General features: G+C 59.9%; 1 protein-coding gene across 8 annotated transcripts in view; it reads left to right on the top strand.

Annotated features, from left to right (window-relative positions):
* SEMA4D (semaphorin 4D) overlaps positions 1-20,254 on the top strand; it is a 99,477-nt gene that overhangs the window by 33,510 nt on the left and 45,713 nt on the right. For 6 of the 8 annotated variants that reach the window (XM_079790719.1, XM_079790720.1, XM_079790718.1 and 3 more), the window contains exon 2: positions 20,065-20,129. The gene's annotated coding sequence lies outside the window, so the exon portion shown is untranslated. Of the gene's footprint in view, positions 1-12,184; positions 13,562-19,355; positions 19,661-20,064; positions 20,130-20,254 lie in introns of those variants that run through there. The other 2 variants (XM_079790714.1, XM_079790716.1) reach the window with 2 other exon arrangements.

Genomic DNA, 20,254 nt, shown 5'->3' with positions numbered 1-20,254 from the left:
AGCCACACCTGGACCTGCACCGGCTCCTGCGTCCGAGCCTCTGTGGCATTGCTGCAGCTGTGATGCCACTGTGGTATGCGCTGCCCACTGCTGTGGCTGCTACCGCCCTGGGTGGAGCCGCCGTGTGGCACTGCGGGTGGGGAACACAGCAGGCAGGAGGCAGCCTCAGGACTGGGCAGCCCATTGTGCTCTGTTCCTTACTGTGGGGAAGACAGAGCTGTGGCTTCCTATGGGGTTAAACACAGTATGTTTTGACTTCACCTTTGTGTTTACTCTGAACTGGCTTCTAGGAAGATGTGAAATCTCGCCTGGGGCTCGCATGTGCGGCTCAGCCGTGCTTCTGTTGGGAGCGAAAGCAGGTTCCCAGTGCTCTCTGCCTGAGCGCCCTTCCCTCCAGGCCCAGCCCTGGGTGGGTGGGGAGGCCGATGCAGCAGACACCAGCTTTGAGCGTCCCTGCAAGCCCACAGGCACTGTGCTGTCTCCCCACGTCCACAGACAATTGCTGCCAGACAGCTGGGCCTTGTCGGACGGGGTGCCCTGCTCAGATGGTTCTCCTCCGCAGGGAGCCCAGTACTCTGCCGGGGGTGGGGGGTGCCTCCCCGGACGACTCCCGTTCTCCGGCATCCGTCTCCCTGGTTTCTGTGAGAGTCATGCAGTCTGCAGCCTGGCCGTCCCCGCGGCGTGTCCTGCACGTGCCGGTGGTGGGCGGCCTGCATGGCCAGGCTTTGCCTTGTCCCTGAGAGAGCAGGCTCCACCCGTTAACCCTCTGCTGCCCAAAGCGCAGCTGCTTCCTGGGGCCCTGCTGTGGGTGCAGCCGTGGGCACGTGGGAGTCCTGGGAAGGCACCGCAGCTGGCCAGGCTATTTATAGCCACAAAGGCCCGTTTTTCTCTGCGGAGAGCGGGCTTGTGGCGATGCTGTCATCACCCGGGGGAGCCCGTGAAACGAGCCTTCATCGAGTGACTTTCTGGTGCTCGCAGCGCGTTTTCATCCCGTGCAGCAGCCCGGGTCTCAGGTCTGCCCCGCGGCCGTCTGGCTGCACGAGTGGAGCCTGGGGAGAGCGTGGCCCCATGTGGCCCAGCCCCCCGACACCGTGGGACAGGTCTCCTCAGCCCCAGCTCTTCAGGACACTGATCGCCCGCCCTCCCCCCGGCATGCTCTGGGCACCGGGGCCTCCACGTGGAAGAAGCTTCTGGTGGCCGGGAAGACAGACTGTCTATGGATGAGTAAGCCAGAGGCGAGGAGTGAGAGGTGAGGGAGCAAATGAGAGAACCCAAGTGGAGAGGGGGCGGCAGGAGGCCCTGCGGGGAGGGGCAGTTGGTTGAGGACAAACAGGAGCTGGGCCTGGGTTTGGAGAGGAGCATCCAGGTAGAAGGCACCGCCGGTGCGAAGGCCCAGGGCAGAGCGCCCGGGACAGGAGCAGCGTCTGGCCTCTTGGCGCTCTGCGGTGCGCGTCCCAGGTTTGGACAGGACTGCAGGCTTCTGGGGAGAATGGGCCCTGGGGGATGCGGGGAGCCCTGTGCAGAGGCTGCGGGGCGGTCCTGGACAGGGGTGCGGGCCCGGGTGCTGCAGCGGGTGGGAGGAGAGCCCATTGGGCGTTTATTGGGAGGCGGAGCCCAGGGGACTTGCTGCCATGTGGGATCTGAGTTGGGTGGGGGTCGAGGCTGAGCACCTGGAAGGGTGAGGATCCACAGACAGACCAGCTCCCCAGGTTGTCGAGGAGCCTCCACCTGGGGCAGCAAGGCCTGGGGGCGCGTGGAGTGTGGCAGGGAGGAGGTCTTGGAATTGGGGAGACATTCGAGGACCAGCCCCAGGTGGGTCCCTGCTGGGGCACCGAGCCACCAGAGGGCAGATGACGGGCCACCTCCCCTGGGAACATGGACCTGCCGTTAGATGAGTGAGGCTGGCTGTGCGGGACACAGAGTGGGCGCAGCCCTGGGGGAGCCTCCATCGTGTTTGTAGGGACGAGGACGAAGGCATACAAGGGTGGGGAGGGGTGAGGTTCCCAGGGGCTGCCAGGCTGCTCGGGGGTGAGATGGCCTTTGACGAGTGGGACACTCTGACGGGTGGGAGACTCTCTGACGGGTGGCGGCAGGGGAAGGAGAGGATGTAGCAGCATTCAGGGACACGAGTCTTGGGGTGCGCCCCACTAAACCCTGTGGGGTACCCCTGAGTAGCTGGCGCTCAGGCAGCTGGAGGCAGGGGTCGGAGTGTGGGCACGGCAGAGCCCCCCCATGCCGGAGGACTCAGCACAACCTGGTGTGGGGAGCAGGAGTGGGTTTAGGAAGGTGGCACCGCCCTCCTGCCATGCACGCCTCAGAAGGACACTTCCTGCCTTCGTCACGCCCTTTCGCTGCCTCGTTGGAAAGGCACGGTGGCCCAGGGTCAGGAGGCCCCACACCTTTGGGTAAAGGGGGGCACTCGTTTTTGCAGGAAAATGCTGTGGGCAGCAGTTTACCCCTGTCCTCATTCCCACCCGAGAGACCCCGTTGTGTTCATTAGAGATAAGACCATGTGTCTTACCCTCTTGGCCATATTGGGCAAGGGACTCAGTTAGGAATCTTGACATGGGGAGGTGATGGTGAGTTACACGATGGGCCCTAAATGCCACCACAAGGCCCCCGGAGAGGGAGGCAGGTGGAGAGTGGAAAGATGAGGAGAAGCTGATGGGAAGACGGACGTAGAGATCAGAGTGGTGTGGGCGTGGAGGTTGATTTTATGTGTCGGCTTGACTGGGGCACAGGTGCCCAGATACCCGGTCAGACATGACCTGGGTGTGTCTGTGAGGTGTTTCTGGATGAGATTAGCATTTGAGTCTGTGGACGGAGTAAGCAGATGTCCTCCCTCCTGTGGGTGGGCCGCATCCTATCAGTTGACGGCCTGAACGAGCCGGAAGGCCGAGGAGGGAGAATGACTCGTCTGTCCTGCTGCCTTTGAGCTGGCACACTGGTCCTCGCCTGCCTTCAGATCTGGGCTCCAGCTGGGATTTGCACCATTAGCTGCCCTGAGTCTGCAGTTTGCTCACTGCAGTCTCAAGGCTTGCCAGCCTCCATGATCACATGATCTGATTCATTATAATAAATCTTTCTCTCTATGTAACGGACAATCAGTGGATCCAGGCTGCCTGTCACTACTTGAGCCAATTCAGCAGAGACAGGGTTGAATCACATATGAGCCTTGATTCCAGTAATCCCCGCAGTAAGGGAGAGCAGCAGGTCATCCACAAAAATCTCCACACCCTACCGTAAGCCAGCTGCTTATAGTGGGTAGAGGGATGACGATTGCTTGGGGACCTAGGCACAAGGGATAAGAATGGGTATGCAAAATGGGCAGTTTACAGGCAATGCAGGTTGGAGGTTTGCAAAGGCCTGTGGGTATGCAAAGGGATGGGGTCTTCAAAGGACTGGCTCCTCTGGTTTTGCAACAAGGTTGTCAATCTCTCCATGATGATAGGCAGCTTCCGGGTGTGGAGGATGGGCCGCATTTCCAGGTGAGCTCCCCGGTCCCACATGCACCTCCCAGCCAGGTTAGCATGTGCCTTCTGTAATCAGAACAAGACAATCATGGTTAACAGAGCAGGCTGAATATTTCTTACATTATAGCTGGTCCCAGTATTCTGTGTCTGCCACTGACATCTATACCCACATCCTATTGATTCTGTTTCTCTGGGGATCCTGACGAATAACAGCGGCCAGAAACCAAGGAGTGCCCGCAGCCCCCGCAGCTGGAAGAGGCAGGCGGGGTCTCCTTCAGCACCTCCGCAGGGCGTTCAGGCAGTGAGACCTCTGGCCCAGACCTGGGAGGGGTTGCTGCTGTTCTCAGCCCCCCAGTTGGTGGTCACTTTTCAGCACAGCCAGCATAAACAGCCCGTCAGCGCCCGGCCGCGGCATGAGGCCACTCGCCGTGCGCGTCGCTGCTGGCCAGGGGGCGCCTCTGTTTTATAGGCGCTGCCAGAACGGTTTCGGGAAGATCTAACCGCTGGCCTTTCCCTGCGTGGACCCTGATCCCAGCACGCTCCCTGAGCAGGGTCCTCCTGGCAGGCACCCTTCTTACCCGCGTGCGTCTCCCGGAGTCCTGGGGCTCGGATCTTTGCTGCAAGGTCCCTAGAGGTCTGCGTTCCTCCATCTGTGACGCGCCTGCGTGTGTTCTTGGACTGTGTTTCCCTCGGCATGTCTCCTCTCACCATTTGTAGTGGCCGTCTGTTAGGAACTGGGTGGCTCCCTTCAGCCTTGAAAGCATCCAGAATGCTCTGCGTCCTATGGAATAAGACCTCTGAGGGAGGGAAGCCCCGTTTGACCTTCTCCCTGGGCCAGCACTGCTCAGTAACCCGTCTTTGACAGTGAACTGAACTCCCGCTCGGGGAGGACTGTGGTCTCGTGTAAGCTGGTCCTCGGGGCCTCTCCGTGGCTTGTCTCCCCTGTGCCCCTTCACACTGGCAGCAGCCGTGAGGTGCCGCCGGTGAAGGAGCCGTGTGCTCTGTGCGCTGCACGGAAGCTACCGGAGCCCTCCTGTGCGTGCACTCGTGACTGCGTGTGTTACATGTTTCTCATGGCTCCCGGGCAGAGGAAGGTGGGGAGGGCACACGGCGGCCAGTGTGTGATGGGGAGAGAAAGGACGCACTGCACAGCTCCCCACCGTCGGCGGCGGGCACGCGTGGGTCCCTCCGGGGAGGGTGCTCTTGCTCTGCGCATGGTGGGGCGTGCAGATATGGTGGGGTGCGTGTACCCTTGGCTTGTGCAGATGTTGCTGTTCCAGGTGCCCGTGTCTGACCTTGGCTGCCCTCAGGGGCTCACACCTGAGCACTGACTCAAGCTCCCTGGGTGGCAGCCCCCGGTGTCTGCTAATGCCCTCGGTGTCCCCCAGTTGCCCTGTGTCCCCCAGATGCCCTCTTTGCCTGAGCTCCCGCTGTGCTGCCCAAGCTGGACTGGCCCCACCCACGCTGGGAGCCCAGTGAGGTCAGGGCTTACCCTCTGGTGGCCTTGGCCCCGCCCACGCTGCAGGTGGAGGTGTACTTGGAGCTCACACACTCAGCCACACCCGGGACTGACAACTGACAGCCTCAGCAGGGCGTGGGCGGGGCGGGGTGGGCGTGGGCCCTGCCCGCCTGGGGCTGTCCGGTCCTTCTGTCCCAAGCAGGTGGCCCAGCCTGCTTCACAGGTGGCAGTGATGGGCGGGTGGGGCCAGGATGCACTCTGCAGAGCAGGCTCCCGTGTCTTACCGACACCTGTGTGACACCCTGCCCGTCCCCCCGGGTGGTTCCCCGCCGTGTGTGGGCGCCACCGTCCCCTTGCTGTGCCTCCCCGCAGGCCCTGCAGGTGACCGTGGGCTGAACCCTGTGTGCTGGTCCCTGGGTTCGGCCCACTGAGGGAGGGCAGATGTGCCAGCGGGCAGCGGAGAGAAGAGGTGCCTTTGCCAGCACCCGCTTCCCGTTTTGGTTTCACTGCGCCAGCTGTGCTGGGGGCTCGGTGGGGAAGCACCTCCTCACCCTCTGCCAGGGGCGACGGGGCACTGCACTGCTCCCCGTCTCCAAGGCTGGACTGCCGCTCCCGGGGCCCCATGGCCTGCGCAGGGCCCTGCAGCCGAGCCAGGGGGAGGGGCAGCTCACCGTTTTCTCCCTGGAGCCCTGGGGACCCAGGGGCCATGGCCTTGGCGGGACCCTTCTCCTTCCCAGGGGCCCCGAGCCTCTTTCTCCAGGCACAGCAGCACCTTCCACCCACCCCTCTCCTCCCTCTCTCCCCCCCGCCCCCCGCCCTGACCGGCTGGGCCCTGCCCTGCTGCCCTGAATGAGCCCACACAGGAGAACAGTCGGGCCCACATCTTGCACAGCCTGCCATTCAAAGGGACGAGAATGGGGCCAGCCTGTCCCGAGGCCCAAGGGCGGCTCACTGCGGGGCCTTGTCCACTGCTGAACAGAGCCTTGTCGCGGCCGAGTGGGCCCAGCTGCCCACGGCCTGCCTGCACGGCCCCACCCAGGCTGTGCTGGAGCCCCCGGGTGTAGGACAGGCACCGAGGCAGCGAGGTCCCATGAGGAGGGATGGCCGGGCAGGCTGGCCTGTTCTGCGCACCGTCGTCCCCGTGGCCAGGAGACCAGCGTGGCCAGCCGAGAGGTGAGGCCACGGGCCCGGCTGCTGGGTGTTGCCAGAGGCCCAGCGTTGCTTGTTTTCTTTTCTTGGCAGATGGTAAATGTGTTATTTTTACTAGAAAAATCCAGGGGAATCTACAAACTAGTGGGCACCTGGATGGAGAAGTCGGAGTGTGATTTCTGTTCCGAGTGCTTGATGTGGGGGACCTTGTTTCCTCCCCCCATTGACTGGAATCGGCCCACGTACTGACCAGGACCCTGCGCACCCAGCGCATTATTCGGGAGTAATAAGCGTTTCCTTATTGTTCACGGGACGGCTTTTCTCTTCCCAGTTCTCCGGGCTCAGTGGAGTAGGCTGAGTGAGGAGGCAAGCAGGCGTCCTTCTGCCCCCGCCCAGGTGACTGGACCGAGGGACCGGCCCCTTCCCCAGGACCGGGGCGTGTCTGAGAGGTGTGTCTGTGGGCAGCTGGCCAGCGGGTGGCAGCAGGGCTGAGGCTGTGGCTCCGGGCAGCGCTGCCCTGGCCTGGGCTGCTCGGGGCCTTTTCCTGGGCAGCGACCCCAGCCCCAGCGATGTGGGCGGGCTGGAGCGTAGGCAGCCTTCCTTTCTTGTCTGGATTGCTTCCATCGCTGGGTGTCTCCGTGCCCCCTGCACTCTGGGAGGGAGCAGGTGGAGGCGGTGGGCATCGGCTGAGCTGCCATCGGTGTGGTGGCTGTGGGGGTGCACCCTCCGGCGAGGCGGGTGGGGGTGGGGCTTGTGGGACTGGCTCAGGGCCCCGATGTCTTCGTTTAAAGAAGCAGGTCTCCTCTGACACGTAGTCCTGGCGGTGAGACGCGTGCCGGGACCGTGACCAGGGCAGCCCACGTGTGTGAAAGTTGGGAAACGGGTGGGTGCTGAGCGCTGTTCCTAGGGAACAGGGCCGGTGAGTGAGGAGGACAAAAAATGCACCAGAAACGGTACAGCCCCTGCTTCAAAAGCCCGCCACCGTGTGAGGGAGGGGCCTCATGAAAAGAAAGAGCGGCGGGAGTGTTGAGCTGTGGACTGGGCTCTGAACAGGGGTGCTTGTGATCCTTCCAAAATTGGGGTAAAATTTGCATCTGAATGAGTAATCTAATCGAGCGCCATGGAATGTTCTGGTTTCCTGTTGTCTCCAGTTTCTGTTAACAGTCATTTGCATTTCATTCCGCCAGCATTCTGAAATCAGTGCCACCTCAGGTTGCCTTCACCCCCTCTCCCAGAGTGGGTCTCTGCGTTGGCACCTCCCACTGTGGCCTGGAGGGGGCAGCAGACTGGCCGGCCCTCCCCGCAGGTGGGCTCGGAGCTCCCTCCAGCTCCCAGCCCTCAGTAGCTGCAGGTTTTGTCTGGACTTCCCCGGACTAAACATTATACTGCATTAGCTACTGCTCAGCATCAAGGAGTTGGGAGGCCACCTGCAAATCTAACTTTTTTAAGAAAATGAAGTCAGCAGTTGTGCCCTCACTGAGCCACGTCCCTGAATGGCAGCAGGGCCAGCGAGGGGCTTGCAGGAGGCAAAACCACGACCCCTAAAGACGTCAACATCCTCACCTCTGGAACCCTCGAAAGTGGTACTTTCCGTGGTAAAGGGACTGGGCAGATGATCCCGGATCTCGAGGTGAGGCGATGAGGATGGCCTGTGGGCCTTCACTGTAACCACAGGTCCTGTTGGAACCAAAATGGCGGTGTTTGAGTCCCAGTTCGTTGTCTCGTGAAAGTGAAGAATGAGTCACAAAGACGGTTCGTGGACCCGAACTTTGTTGGGAGAAGTTGACTCGCACACAGCTAAGCCTGAGCGGCCTGCAGCTGCAGGTTCACCTCCATCCACACACCCCGCCCGGGGTCTCATTTGTGTTCTCTCTCTAAGCCGTCCTGAAGCACCTGGAACAGGCAGCTGGGTTCCAGGAGCAGCCAGCGCCCAGGCTTCCTTCCCCTGTGACAGTGGGAGCAGTTCACATCCCGCTCCCTGAAGTCTGTGAGCCTGTGTGTGGAGGCCCAGTGGCCAGAAGCCACATGGCGCCGGGAAGCGCATCTCCTGCCACCACCAACCCAAGAACCTAGCGCCAGGCAGAGCGAAGGGGAAGTGGGCGCGCTTTATATATACTGGTATACTAGAGGCACGAAATTCATGCACGGGTGGGGTCCCTAGGCTTGGCCGCGATCAGGGCCGATCGGGGCCTTTCTTTGTTCCGTGCCGCCCCCTGGTGGTCAGCGCACGTCATAGCGATCGATCGAACTCCTGGTCTCCCAGTCGAACTCCCGAGGGGACACTTTGCATATTAGCCTTTTATATATATAGATTATATAGATATGCTTGTTAGTTCCTGATTGGTCCTTTCAAAGAATGTTGCCTTAGCGACATCCTTGGGATTGGTTTATATGCCTTACAGCCTTGTGATTGGTTATCTGCAAGCTGCCTGTCTTAGCAACATTCATACATTTTAAATCTCATGCCTCTCACACACGCCCTCCCTTCCCCGCCCGGTTGGGGCGTCTTACTAACTCTGCCTAGTTGGGTTCCCAGGTTAATTCTTCACCCCTGGCCGCCATCCCTGTCCCCCTAGCCTTCTTCTGTCTCCTCACTGCGGGGGAGTCGGGAGGGCGGGAGGAGGGGGTGCAGTGCTGCTGGTGTGGGAGGACGCTTTCCGCCCCTCGCACAGGTTGTCAGTGGGCCTGTGCCTTAAACTGACAAACGGCAGATTGGCAAGAGAAAGGGCACGCCATGCCTGCTGTAACATTGTTTCTGCACAGGAAACAAGAGAAAAGTCTTGCTGCGATGCGTCATTGTAACAAAGGGGAGGTTGGGCCTGGGCAGTGACCTGGGAAGGTGACCGGGAGACATGGTGGGAAGGTGGTTTGTAGGTGTGCCATGCGGACTCCTCGTGTGTGTCCGGCTCACCTTCACAAGCCAGCGGACAGCCTGCTTAAGCACATGGGGGGGGGGCAGGGATGCCTGCAGCCCAGAAGAACCCTCAGCCAGCGTGGCCTGTGCGGGCTTTGCCGGTGGAGGAGGGAGGAATGCAGGCCGTGGAGAGGCGAGGAGCCAGGTCCCCCTAGGGCCTCCTGAGGGAGCACCGCCACCTCTGGGGTTTGAGCCCCACGTCTGGCCTCCAGAGCTGTTCAGATAATAAGTGTGTGTTGTTTCAAGCCACTGGGTTTGTGCTACTTTTGTACAGCAGCCGAAGGAAACACATAAGGGCCCTTAAGGTGTGGTCTTGTGCTCAGAGGAGCTTCAGGATGGCTTAGAGAGAGAACACAAATGAGACCCCGGGCGGGGGGTGTGGATGGAGGTGAACCTGCAGCTGCAGGCCGCTCAGGCTTAGCTGTGTGCGAGTCACCGGTGGGGCGGGGCGGGGCGGGGTGAGGCGTGTGCCCACGCACAGGGGCCCTGAGCCTGCTGCCCCGGTCAGGTCTGGGAGAGAGCGCTGCATCGCACCCTCGGGGCGAGGCCTAAAGTCCTGTGGCGGGTGTGGCCTTGTGCTCTCAGCCACGCGTGCGCGGGGAGGTGGCTCACTCTCCAGAGGAGCTGCTGTGATTGGTCTGGAGTGTACTTTTCGGGTAAAGACCATCCTGGACCCTGTGCTGAGTACAGATCTCCTTCCAGCACGCTGTGGGACTGTGAAGGTTCTAGAAGGGGAGCAAGCTGCTGTCGCCCCAGTGCTGCCTCAGACACCCCAGACGCTGCCCGACCGCCCACCTTGCTCCACGTGCACGGGGGCCATGTGGCCTCTCCTGTCATCCCAGTGTCACGTGGACACGAGCCATGGGAAGGTCCCCAAACGCTGGTGCTTGCTTGTTGGTGGCAGCTCTGTGCAACCCTGAGGGTGCCCCATTGGTGGTGCGGGTGCAGTGCCGGGTCAGTGGTGAAGCTGGCTGGGCCCCCTTGGAGGGTGGCCGGCAGGGCATCGGCGGCACGGTGACGAATGCACCCTTCCCTGCGGGAGGGAATGACGTTCCTCTGTATGTCTGGACCCCGTTCTGTTTATCCCTTCATTCACCCACCAGGTGACGCTCGGTGGCTCCCACCTTTTGATGTTGCGGATAATGCTGCTGTGAACGTGGGTGTGCAGGTCTGAGTCCTGCTTCGGTTCCTTGGGGTAGCTGCCTGGAGGTGGGGTTCGTGGATCCTGTGGCCATTCAGCACTTACCGCGTGGAGGAGCCGCTGTGTTGTGCCCACGGCGGCAGCTGCACTATTTACCCCCCTCCCCCACCCCCCGCCCCGCGGTGCGCCAGGGCTCGTGTCTCCACTCCGCCGCCCGTGTTCCGTTGCTGTGATAGCAGCCTCCTGAGTATGAGGTGATTGTTTGTGTTTAAGGCCTCAATTTGGAAACACTTAAATTCCATGCGGTTGCTCACCATCCTTCTGAGCGCTGCGTGTCTGTTTTTGGATCTGTGAGTCCCAGGGGCATCTCACGCTGGTTGGTGGCCAGCAGCTCGAGGGGAAGCACATGGAGGACACAGCCAGATGCCCAGCCACAGCCAGGGGTGTGAAGCCAGAGTGACCTTGGCCTGTGACCTCTCACCCCACACTGGGTCCATCCTGGCCGCCGCCTGGCTATGGACGCTGCTTCAGGTCTTAGTTGAAGGGAGGGTCAGGGTGCTGATCCCCCAGGACCATTCAGGTTGAGAAAGAGTCAGGAGTCCCGATGTGTGGCTTCCCTCTTGCTCTCCATGGGGACCTCGGCCCTGTTGCCCATGCGCTGCCCTCACGGTCTCTACTCTTACCAGTTCCTTGGCCTCTGTGCATGTGTGTGCATGTGTGGTGTATGCATGCATGTGTGGGTGTGTGAGTACAGTGATATGTACTGTGCATGTGTGGGGGAGTGTGATGTATGCATTGTGGTGTATGTGTGCATATGTGAGGTGTGTTTGATATACGTATGCATGTGTGTGATGTGTATTGGGTTTGTGGGTGGTTGTGTGTGCCTGTGTGTGATGTCTTCATGTGTGCACGTGTGTGAAGTCTCTGTATCTTCCAGTGGCACCACATGCAAGATTGGGGAGGGCAGTGAGGTTTATTGTCCAAGGGACAGCACCTTGTTGACGAAATGTTTCAGAGTTAAATCAGTAAAGCGATTCCTGATCGCAGGCAGGTGTGGGGTGGCGGGCACAGTGGACACGGCTCCCACTGCCCCTGTCGTGGGCCTCGCTCCCCAGGCGTTGGGGTGCTGGGGCAGAGTGCTGGGGCCCTGGGCAGGCACTGGTGCGCCGCGGGGAATGCTCTCCTGGCCTTGGCTTTCCGCGGTTGTGTAATCGACAAACCGTCTAGTCCTCCTGCTTCGCATAAGGGCGTTAGGTTGTGCGTGAGCCAGCGTTCAGCACAGTGCCTGGGCTCAGATGCCCGCGGTGAGGGGTGCCGCCCGCGGGCGGTCCTTCTGGGCGTGAGTGGTCCTGACGTGTTTGACCTGAATTAGCTCCCATTTACGTGCCCCTTTGCCGTCTCCTGGCGTTGGAGAACATGCTGTGTCCATCCGTACGCGTCAGGAAGCGTTCACAGGTGGCTGTGCTCGCACGGCACTTCCCCAGGCAGCTCCCGACGGGCGCGCGTCTTTATTGTGAGGCTGGTAGGCAACGTGGAGGTAAACATTCCGGCTGACTTCCCTTTGAACCTGCGGGGTTGCTGAGCCGAGCACACAGGGGGCCGGCTGGTCAGGCTCTTCAGGAAGGCCCGCCCGTCTCCGCCCGCCCCAGCATCTCCGCTCCCCGCTCCCCGGCATCTCCGCCCGCCCCGGGCCAGCCGCTTCCGAGGGCTTCCTCCGTCTGGGAAGATGTGGCCCATGGGCCCTGCCGCTGGCCAGGTGGGGGCTGTGCCGGGTGGTGGTCACCGTGTCCAGCTGAAGACAGAGCGTCCACCTGGAGAATGAGTATGAGAGGTGCCCGGGGTCTCTGGGAGTGGGGTGGCCGGGCGGGCTGGGCAGCTGGCGCAGGTGCTTGTTTGCAAGCTGAGAGAGTTTTGCAGAAACATGCCAGTTCTGAGATTTTGTGGTGTATGTCCTTGCCTCTGTGTAGTCCCCGTCCCTGGGTCTAAATGTTTCTAGAACCTTCTGCCATTTGTGGAGCCTGTCCTGGGCCGCTGGCGTGAGCAGTCCCCTCCCCACCACAGGTCAGAGGGCAGCAGCACCTTCGGAAACGTCCAGGCAAGTGCCTCAGTCAGAGTGTTTGGTGAGGTGTCGCCGTCATTTACGGTTTCCGTTTACCCGTCCGTCCGAGGAGCCCCCCTGTGCGTGGAAGCCGGGAGGCCTGCGCGCGCCTGAGGCTGTGCCTCTTCTCAGTGTGCACTGTGCTCCCTGTGAATTCTCTCGTTTGTGTGCTTTGTTTTAAGCTGCAGGGAAAAGTGAGTAGTGTGCAATCTTGCCTGGCCTGCTGGGCGATGCTGCATGTATCTGGCAGGGGCCCTCCCAGACTTCCCGGAGGACGCCTCCATCCTACACAGTACCCACTGGGCTCCCCTGGAGCAGGTTGGAGAATCTGATAAGAAACTGGATGCAAGTAAGCTTAGTGAGACCCAAATGTGTCCACCTGCTTGGTGGTCCCCTAGGTCAGGGTCCCCCACATAGGAAGGCAAATACTAGTACAGCTCCCCAGCCCCAAGGAGCTGGGAGCAGGCCCTGGTCAGACATTGGGTTTTGGACACTGACTCCTCTGCTGGTGTGACTTCTGGGAGTTTCTAAGCCTGGGTGTTCTTGTCTGGGAAGTGGAGATGATGATGAATGGTTCCTGGATCAGCGAGTTGCTACAAGAGTCTCTGTGAGGAGTCAGCACAGCCCTGGTGCCGTTGGGTGACCTGACTCACTCTTCTCCCCAACCCGGGAGGCTCTTGCTGCAGTGACAGGAAGTCCATGCTCCCTACATGTGTCCAGTGATGGGAGGTCCGTGCTCCCTACATGTGTCCAGTGATGGGAAGTCCGTGCTCTCTACATGTGTCCAGTGATGGGAGGTCTGTGCTCCCTACATGTGTCCAGTGATGGGAAGTCCGTGCTCCCTACATGTGTCCAGTGATGGGGAGTCTATACTCCCTACATGTGTCCAGTGATGGGGAGTCTGTGCTGCCTACATGTGTCCAGTGATGGGAGGTCCGTGCTCCCTACATGTGTCCAGTGATGGGAGGTCCGTGCTCCCTACATGTGTCCAGTGATGGGGAGTCTGTGCTCCCTAGATGGTCCAGTGATGGGGAGTCTGTGCTGCCTATCTCCCTGGAGCTCACAGGGCTGAGTGAGGCTAGGACTACAGGAAGCAGAGAGGCAGGGTTGGGTGGGGGAGTGGCTCCTTTTGGGTGGAGGCACTTCCTCCAGTCCCGGTCAGGTGGCCAGGTGCCTGGTCGTTGTCTCGGAAGGCACTGGGTGTGCCCTGGCTGTGGGTGCTTCCTGGGCCTGAGACAGGGAGACTTGCACCCAGGGTCCCTGCATGTCCTCCCGCCGACCTCCCGGCTGCAGATCGGCTTCCGGACCCGGAGCTTCTGGTGGTCAGGTAGGGACATGGAGGGGTGGAAGTAGCGGGGGAGAGGCGTTGACCGCTGCAAGGTCAAATGTAAGGACAAGCACCCTGCTTTTCCTGGTTCCCCCGCTGGGCCCGGTCCGATCTCGTTTCCTGCTCTTCTGGGTGGCACTTCCTCTCCAGGGCGCCCCCCACCCCATTCCTGGAGGTCAGGCTGGTGTGCGTTCTGTCAGGGTCCCAGTGCAGGGTGGGGTCCCAGTGCCGGGGGGAGCGCATCCTGGAGGAGGTGGAGATGGAGGGCAGACAGGGCTGGGAGGGAGCTGTCTTTGCCTCAGTTTCCTCCTGTCTGAAACGAAGGCAGGAGGGCTGCGGGGTTCTGGGACTGCTGAGCGACACCTGCACCTGTGCCTGGCCGAGGACTCCGTCTGTCCCCTGCAGCCCAGCGCCCACCTGGACAGCCTCAGGTATGGCCAGGCCCACACTTGTAGACCTGGCCACGGCCCTTCCTGGACTTGCTCGCGGGGCCCAGGGGTCCTCAGCAGGGATGTGACTGGGCAGCCTTGGTTGGCACTGAGTGTGGGGCCCCGAGGGAAGCCGAGACAGTGGGGTGGCCCCTTCCTGAGCTGGTGACCGCGAGGAGCATAAGGAAGTGCACTTGCAGGAAATGGCACCCCCGGTTCTGTCTCAACCTCGTCCTGCCATATGGTCCCTGGGAAAGGTCCTCCGTGGATGGTGTGGGCTGCTGCGGTTTGACCTTGGTTCAGAGGCAGCAGTCTTGGCCTCAAGGTGCCCAGCCGGCACCAGGGGCCGAGCCGGTTCCTGGAGGTCACTGGAGGGTGTGGACGCCGGGGAATCCGATACAAGGTTTGTGCGGAGAGCATGTGCACAAAACAGAAACGGTCAGAAGTCTAACATCATCTGAGCTGGGGACGTTCTTTGTCTTGCCAGGAGGGAGGTGACCTGGGGCCTGGTGTGGGTTCTCCTGGCCACGTCGCGGGGAGGCCGGATTGAAGGGCGAGGAGGGTGCTGGCCCAGGCCTGCTGGCTCCGGGTGGATGTCGGCCTGTGCTGAGCTGGCCCGCCTGCACCCGCTGTGTGGTTGTAGGGAATTACTGGAGATGAAGGCAGAGTGGTGTTTTGTGGGTTTGAGACTTAAAAAAAGCCTGTCTCCGGCCTGGGCTTGTCGAGGCTCCACGGCCGTCCCTCCCGCGGCCGTGGGGGACTTCCTCGTCCCTCCGCAGCCGGGCTGGGTCTGGGGGCCACGCCAGGCAGGAGGAGGCCGGTCCCGGTGGCACCGCACACGCTGTCCCCCGGCCCCCAGCTGTGGCCACTGGGAGGGGCCGTGGGCACCTGGGGTGCGGGATGCTGCCACAGGCGGCCCGGAGTGCAGTCCTGAACAGCCCCGGCTTCCAGATGGTTCTGGGCAGACTGACGCCGTCACCACCTGGCAAATAGAAGAAGGAAGGAGCCACCGTTTCTGAAGGGCCTGCAGTGGGGCCCAGACACCCCTCCTCTCTGCCTTGAGTTCCCGGGGAAGGAAGTGGGGCTGCTGGGCACCAGGCGCATCAGCGGGAAGCGCCGTGGAGACACGTGCACAGGGCGTGGTTCCTGCCCTGCTCCCCGATGCCCCCAGCCCCAGAGCCCAGGTGGCCTGCAGGCGACTGCAAGACCCTGGAGGCGAGTCTCAGCCGGGAAGTGGCTCTAACTGGTCCTGTGAGTCTCTACTTGACAGCAGCCCCTAAACCCTGTCTCATCAGGGCCCTGCAGGACCCAGGTGCCTAAGAAAGCCCGCTTCTCCCCTCCTCCACTAGTTTCTGTTGGGATGTGGCCGTGGCCATGAGATTCTGGTCAGACCTCTTTCTGCACTGGGGAGTGTTGCGTCTGTGTCACGAGGGCACAGGGCCGTGGTGTGTGGCTGCGTTACCCAACACCATTGCATTAAGTCCCCTTCTGTAGCACGTGGGCTTAGTCACACTGCGCTCTCCCCGGGGGATTTCTCGGAGAGGTGGAGGGGCTGAGGGAAGGGCTGGGGAGGTGGGATAGCTTACAAAGGTGGTGGGGGTTAAGGGAGTGGTTCAGGAGGTAGATTACCTGGGGAAGAGGAGGGGCTGAGGGAGTAGCTGGAGAGGTGGAGTAGCTGAGGGAATAGGGGGGCTGAGAGGTAGAGGGGCAAAGAGAATAGTTGGAGGAGGATGAAGGGCTGAGGGAGTAGCTGGAGAGGTGGAGTAGCTGAGGGAATGGGGGGCTGAGAGGTAGAGGGGCAGAGGGAATAGTTGGAGGAGGATGAAGGGCTGAGGGAGTAGCTGGGGGTGGGGGAGTAGCTGGGGCAGTGGAGGAGCAGTGACCTGTTGTAGGTCACACAGCTGGGAGGGGGCAGCCCCGGACCCAAACCTGGGCAGGCTGGCCTCAGAGCCCACATCTGGCCAGAACACTGGGCTGCCTCCCTTGTTAGGGGAGAATAAACACAAACTGAATTAGAGCATTGAATTGACTTGAAATAAGTATAGAATGTGTTCGTGCTACATGACTTGATTGTGCTTTATAGCAGACAACATATGTGTATGCCTTTTCAAAAATAGCCCCACTAACTGGAAAAACTGAGAAGAAGGTTGCGTGAACATAGTCCTGGAAGTTGTAGGACAAACCCCAGCAGAAGGGAGCAAAGCTGTCACTGTGACGAGTCCGGGTGCTGAGCCTGTCCCCAAGGGCAGAGCCTCGCCACCATCCCACGGCGACCTTGGATGACCCCGGACCTCTGCATTAGGCTCTGCATTCTAGACTGAAAAGCTTCTTGGTTGTTTTGTGGTGGTTAAAATCCATCTTTAAAATGAATTTTACATTGTAAATTGGCAATGATCTGAATTCCAACATTGTCAGGTTTAATTGGAACGTCACGCAGCCATGAAATCATGCGTGGGAGCCTTGGACACATGGATGGTGTCGCACGCAGACTCGCAGGAGCTTCGCACAGCTCACACAGGTCCCGCCCAGCCTCTAAAATAGTTCTTCTAATTAATTTCCTTTCAAAGTGCATGAATCCGTGTACCGGGCCTTTAGTTAATAATAAAGTTACAACAGCCCTTTTTTGAAATTGTCAGAAATGTGTTCTCTGTATTTTCCAAGTTTTTTTCATTTAAGTTATCTTACTTTTAATATCAGGTTTAAAATAACTTAATTAGGAAACCATGTGCTTAAGGCAAGAGTTCAGATAGTACTAAAACATACAAACAGTAAAAAATGAAGTAGGCTCCCTCCAGACCAGAGCCACTGTCTGGTGGCAGCAGGCCCTAGGTTAGATTCTGACCTGATCACATGGTCCCTTTGGTTGAAGTGTGCACGTGCACAGTTGGTCACTGCCACATGCCTGTGCAAATGGAACACACCGTAGCACCGCTGAGAGCGTGAATTTTTACTGCACTAAGTACAGTACCTTGGACATCCTTCCATCTCAGTAGCTGCTTTATTCTTTTTAACAGCACATAGTATTCCAACCTAGGATGTGCCACAATTCATACATAAATAAATGTGCTTATCTACAACTAGAGGCCCGGTGCACCAATTTGTGCATGGGTGGGGTCCAGCCAGCCCACCCCGATCCCAATTGGGCCCATCGGGCCCGGGCGGGCCGAGGGGAGGGGCCACAGGCGGTTGGCCGGCTGGCCCCGCCCGCTGGTCAAACTCCCAGTGGAACTCCCGGTCAAACTCCTTGTCGAGGGGACAATTTGCATACTAACCTTTTACTAATAGGATTATATGTGTGTGTGTGTCTACACACACACACACCCAGACACAAAGATGGGCCTCTAGGTGTTCCAGTTTTCCTTGTACTCGGGTATCTTACACACATGTGGGGTATGTCCGCCCTGGTCCCTGGCAGAGAATTGCTGGGTCAGAGGCTCTTGCTGGTGTTGCCCAGGCCACCAGGATGTGCCCCAGGGCAGGGAGCCTCTCTTCACTGCACTCGATGGCGGCTGTCTCATGCCGCCTTCGCAGGTGGGGGATGGCATCTGGCGATAATGTACAGACTCAGCCCACACAGGACAAGTGGGGTAGAGTGTCATTTGCCACTGAGGATCTCCGTTTCCCTGACGGGGGCACCTGTGGGCGGTCTGGGCTGGGCGAGGAGGTTGGACCGAAGGGGCCTGAGGCCTCCCGGTCCATAACTGCAGTGTGCCCGTGGGCTTAGGGGCTCTGGGCACTGAGCTCGAGCTACGTGGGCAGGGGGGGCTGGTGGAGCCCCAAGAGGGGTGAAGGTGTGGCAGCCAATCCTGCTTTGATCCCTGCGGAGCCCGCTTAGCAAGGGTCCCGGGCAGGGCGCCTGTGCAGGGCTGCAGGCCAGATGCTGCGGTAAGCTCTTCACAGGCCCTCCGGTCCTCCGAACAGCAGGTGTCATGGGCACTGTTGTTATGCCCACTTTCTGGATAAGGAAATCGGCACAGAGAGGCCCAGGAACTTCCCCAAGGACACACAGCTGGTCAGTGGAAGCCGGGCCCGTAACCCAGGTCATTCCCACCACAGAGGCCATGCTCTGGCCCCGTCCCACCTGTGCCTTCTCTACCTGCTAACGCGAAGACCTGGCTGCTGCGGGGGTAAGGGGCCTTCAGAAGGGGAGGTCACCGCTGCAGAGGTCACCCAGAAGGCAAAGGCCCGCTTCACCCGGGCCTGTCTGTCGTCAGGAGTGGCCGCCAGGCGTGGGCGTTGAGGTTACCACACTCCCCTGCTTGGCTGGGGCCGGTGCAGGGACAGAGGCATGTTTCTCAGGCCGGAGAGGGAAATACTTATTTCCTGATTTAACTTCATTCCTTTATTTTGCAAATGGACCTTGCATTCTGTCTTAGATACCAGGATAAGTTAGGGAAAGCCTAGTGAAAACTACATGGTGGTAGTTGCATGAGGAATGCGTGCTTTGCAGTCTTTAGTGTAGGGATAACTAATTATAGCTCGTGGGTTACCTTGAGGAGGAAGAAAAATTGTGATGAAGGCTGCAGACAATGGGGCCCGAGGCCTCCGTGGTTGGCCGAGGCCGGAAGTGTGTATTTTCACCCGGGAACCACGGGGCCAGGGGAGGGACGGGGACTTGCTCGGAGGAGGAAACGAGGGTGCCGGGCCGGTGCTCTGAGTGAGGTTGAGAGTGCTGACCCCTAACCTGCCGCCGTGTGTTCATCGCCGTGAAATTTTGGTGAATAGGGTGCCTGCTTATCCAGCCACAGAGCCAGCAGCTTGGGCTTTTCCTCATGAAAGTGGCACAGGCTTACTGACCTTCCGGAAGAGACGTTTCCTCTTTGTAATTCTTGGTATTCGTGTTGTTTACCTTCACCTCTTCTCTGTGCGTGAACCACCCTTTTTCCCATAAGCGTTTCCGGCTGTCTCCAGGTGGCTGCCGGCCTCCCCGGCCTGTGGGACAGGAAAACCCCACGGTTTCTCAGGCTCCCACGTGTCCATCGCTGAGCCAGCGCCTCCCCAGCGCTGAACTAGGAGACGGGCTTCCGTGTGCAGCGTGACAGGGCCTTGTCCAGACAGCTCCCTGCTTGCTCGGGCTGAGGCTGCTTTGCTGACTCGTGGCCCTCAGAGGCAGCCACCTCAGGGAGACCAGGCAGGTCCTGGCGAGTCCTAACCATTCCCACCTGCCACTTTGGGGTCTCATTTGCTAACTTGAGGTATTTGCTCAGGATTCGGGGAGCGTGTCAGGCCCCGGGTGACCCTGGAAATTGTGTGCTGTGGGTGGACGTGTAAGAGTGGGGTGTAAGCTGGTGAGCGTGTTTGGTCCCACTCCTCGGGGCTGGGAGGGAAAGATGGGGCACCAGCGTGGTCCTGGGGAGCCCCCCCCCCCTTCTCAGTTGTCTTCAGAGAAATGGCAAGGATTGTAGAAGCTCTCAAGGCAAAGGAAAATGATGCTCCAACTACAAAAAACGCTGGAGTTTGATTCTGAAGTTTAAAAAATCTGTTGGATCGTTTGCTGCCACAGGGGTCCAACAGTTTCACCGGCCGCCAGGCGTCTGACCCTGCAGGGGCGCGGGGACAGACACCACGGAAACTCGCTGCACACACGGTGTGAGACCCTGTTCAGACAGCAACGCAGCAGGAGGGTGGGAGCGAGCAGGCTCTCAGGAAGTCCTCTCCTCGTCAGTATTGTGTGCATGTCTTTGCTTCCTCCTGCTTTGCCTCCCGCCCTTCGGTTTCAGGGAAGGTGAGGGCTGCGGCTGGCTCTATAGCCCGTGGACAGGTCAGGGGCTCCTTTTCTGGTGAATGACTGGGACCGTGGCTCACTGTTGAGTGGTGGCCGTCAGCCATTGGGGACCAGCTCCTCTACCGGGGTGACCAGCCGACTCGTGTGTCTGTTTGTGGGTGAGTGATTGCACACTCACGCCCTCCTGTTTGCACGAATGCCACCCTGATCCTGGGTCCGAGTCAGCTGCCAGGGGCCCAGCAGTTGAAAAGAACTACAGGTTTCCTTTTAGTGGTGTTTCAGAACGGATGCTGAGTTTATGTGGACAGACGATTTCAGTGTTTAATGTTCTCATTTCCCATTATTTCCAGAGCAGAGCTTTCTGAAGACTTCCTCCTAGAGACGATTGGGAAGTTTCGAGACCCCCAAGACACAGGTACAGTCGGTTTTTTCTCAATCTGTATCCAGTGAATCGTGGAAGCCTCATTGAGAGTCAGCAGCAAGTTGGCTGTTGGTCGCAGCGCGCTCTGGGGGCAAAGACCTCGCCTGGCCCCGTGCCTG

This window comes from Cnephaeus nilssonii (assembly GCF_951640355.1).
Source record: "Cnephaeus nilssonii genome assembly, chromosome: 14".
NCBI lineage: Eukaryota > Metazoa > Chordata > Mammalia > Chiroptera > Vespertilionidae > Cnephaeus > Cnephaeus nilssonii.
The sequence above is the reverse complement of the archived record's forward strand: the minus strand, read 5'-3'. Positions and strand labels throughout refer to the sequence as shown.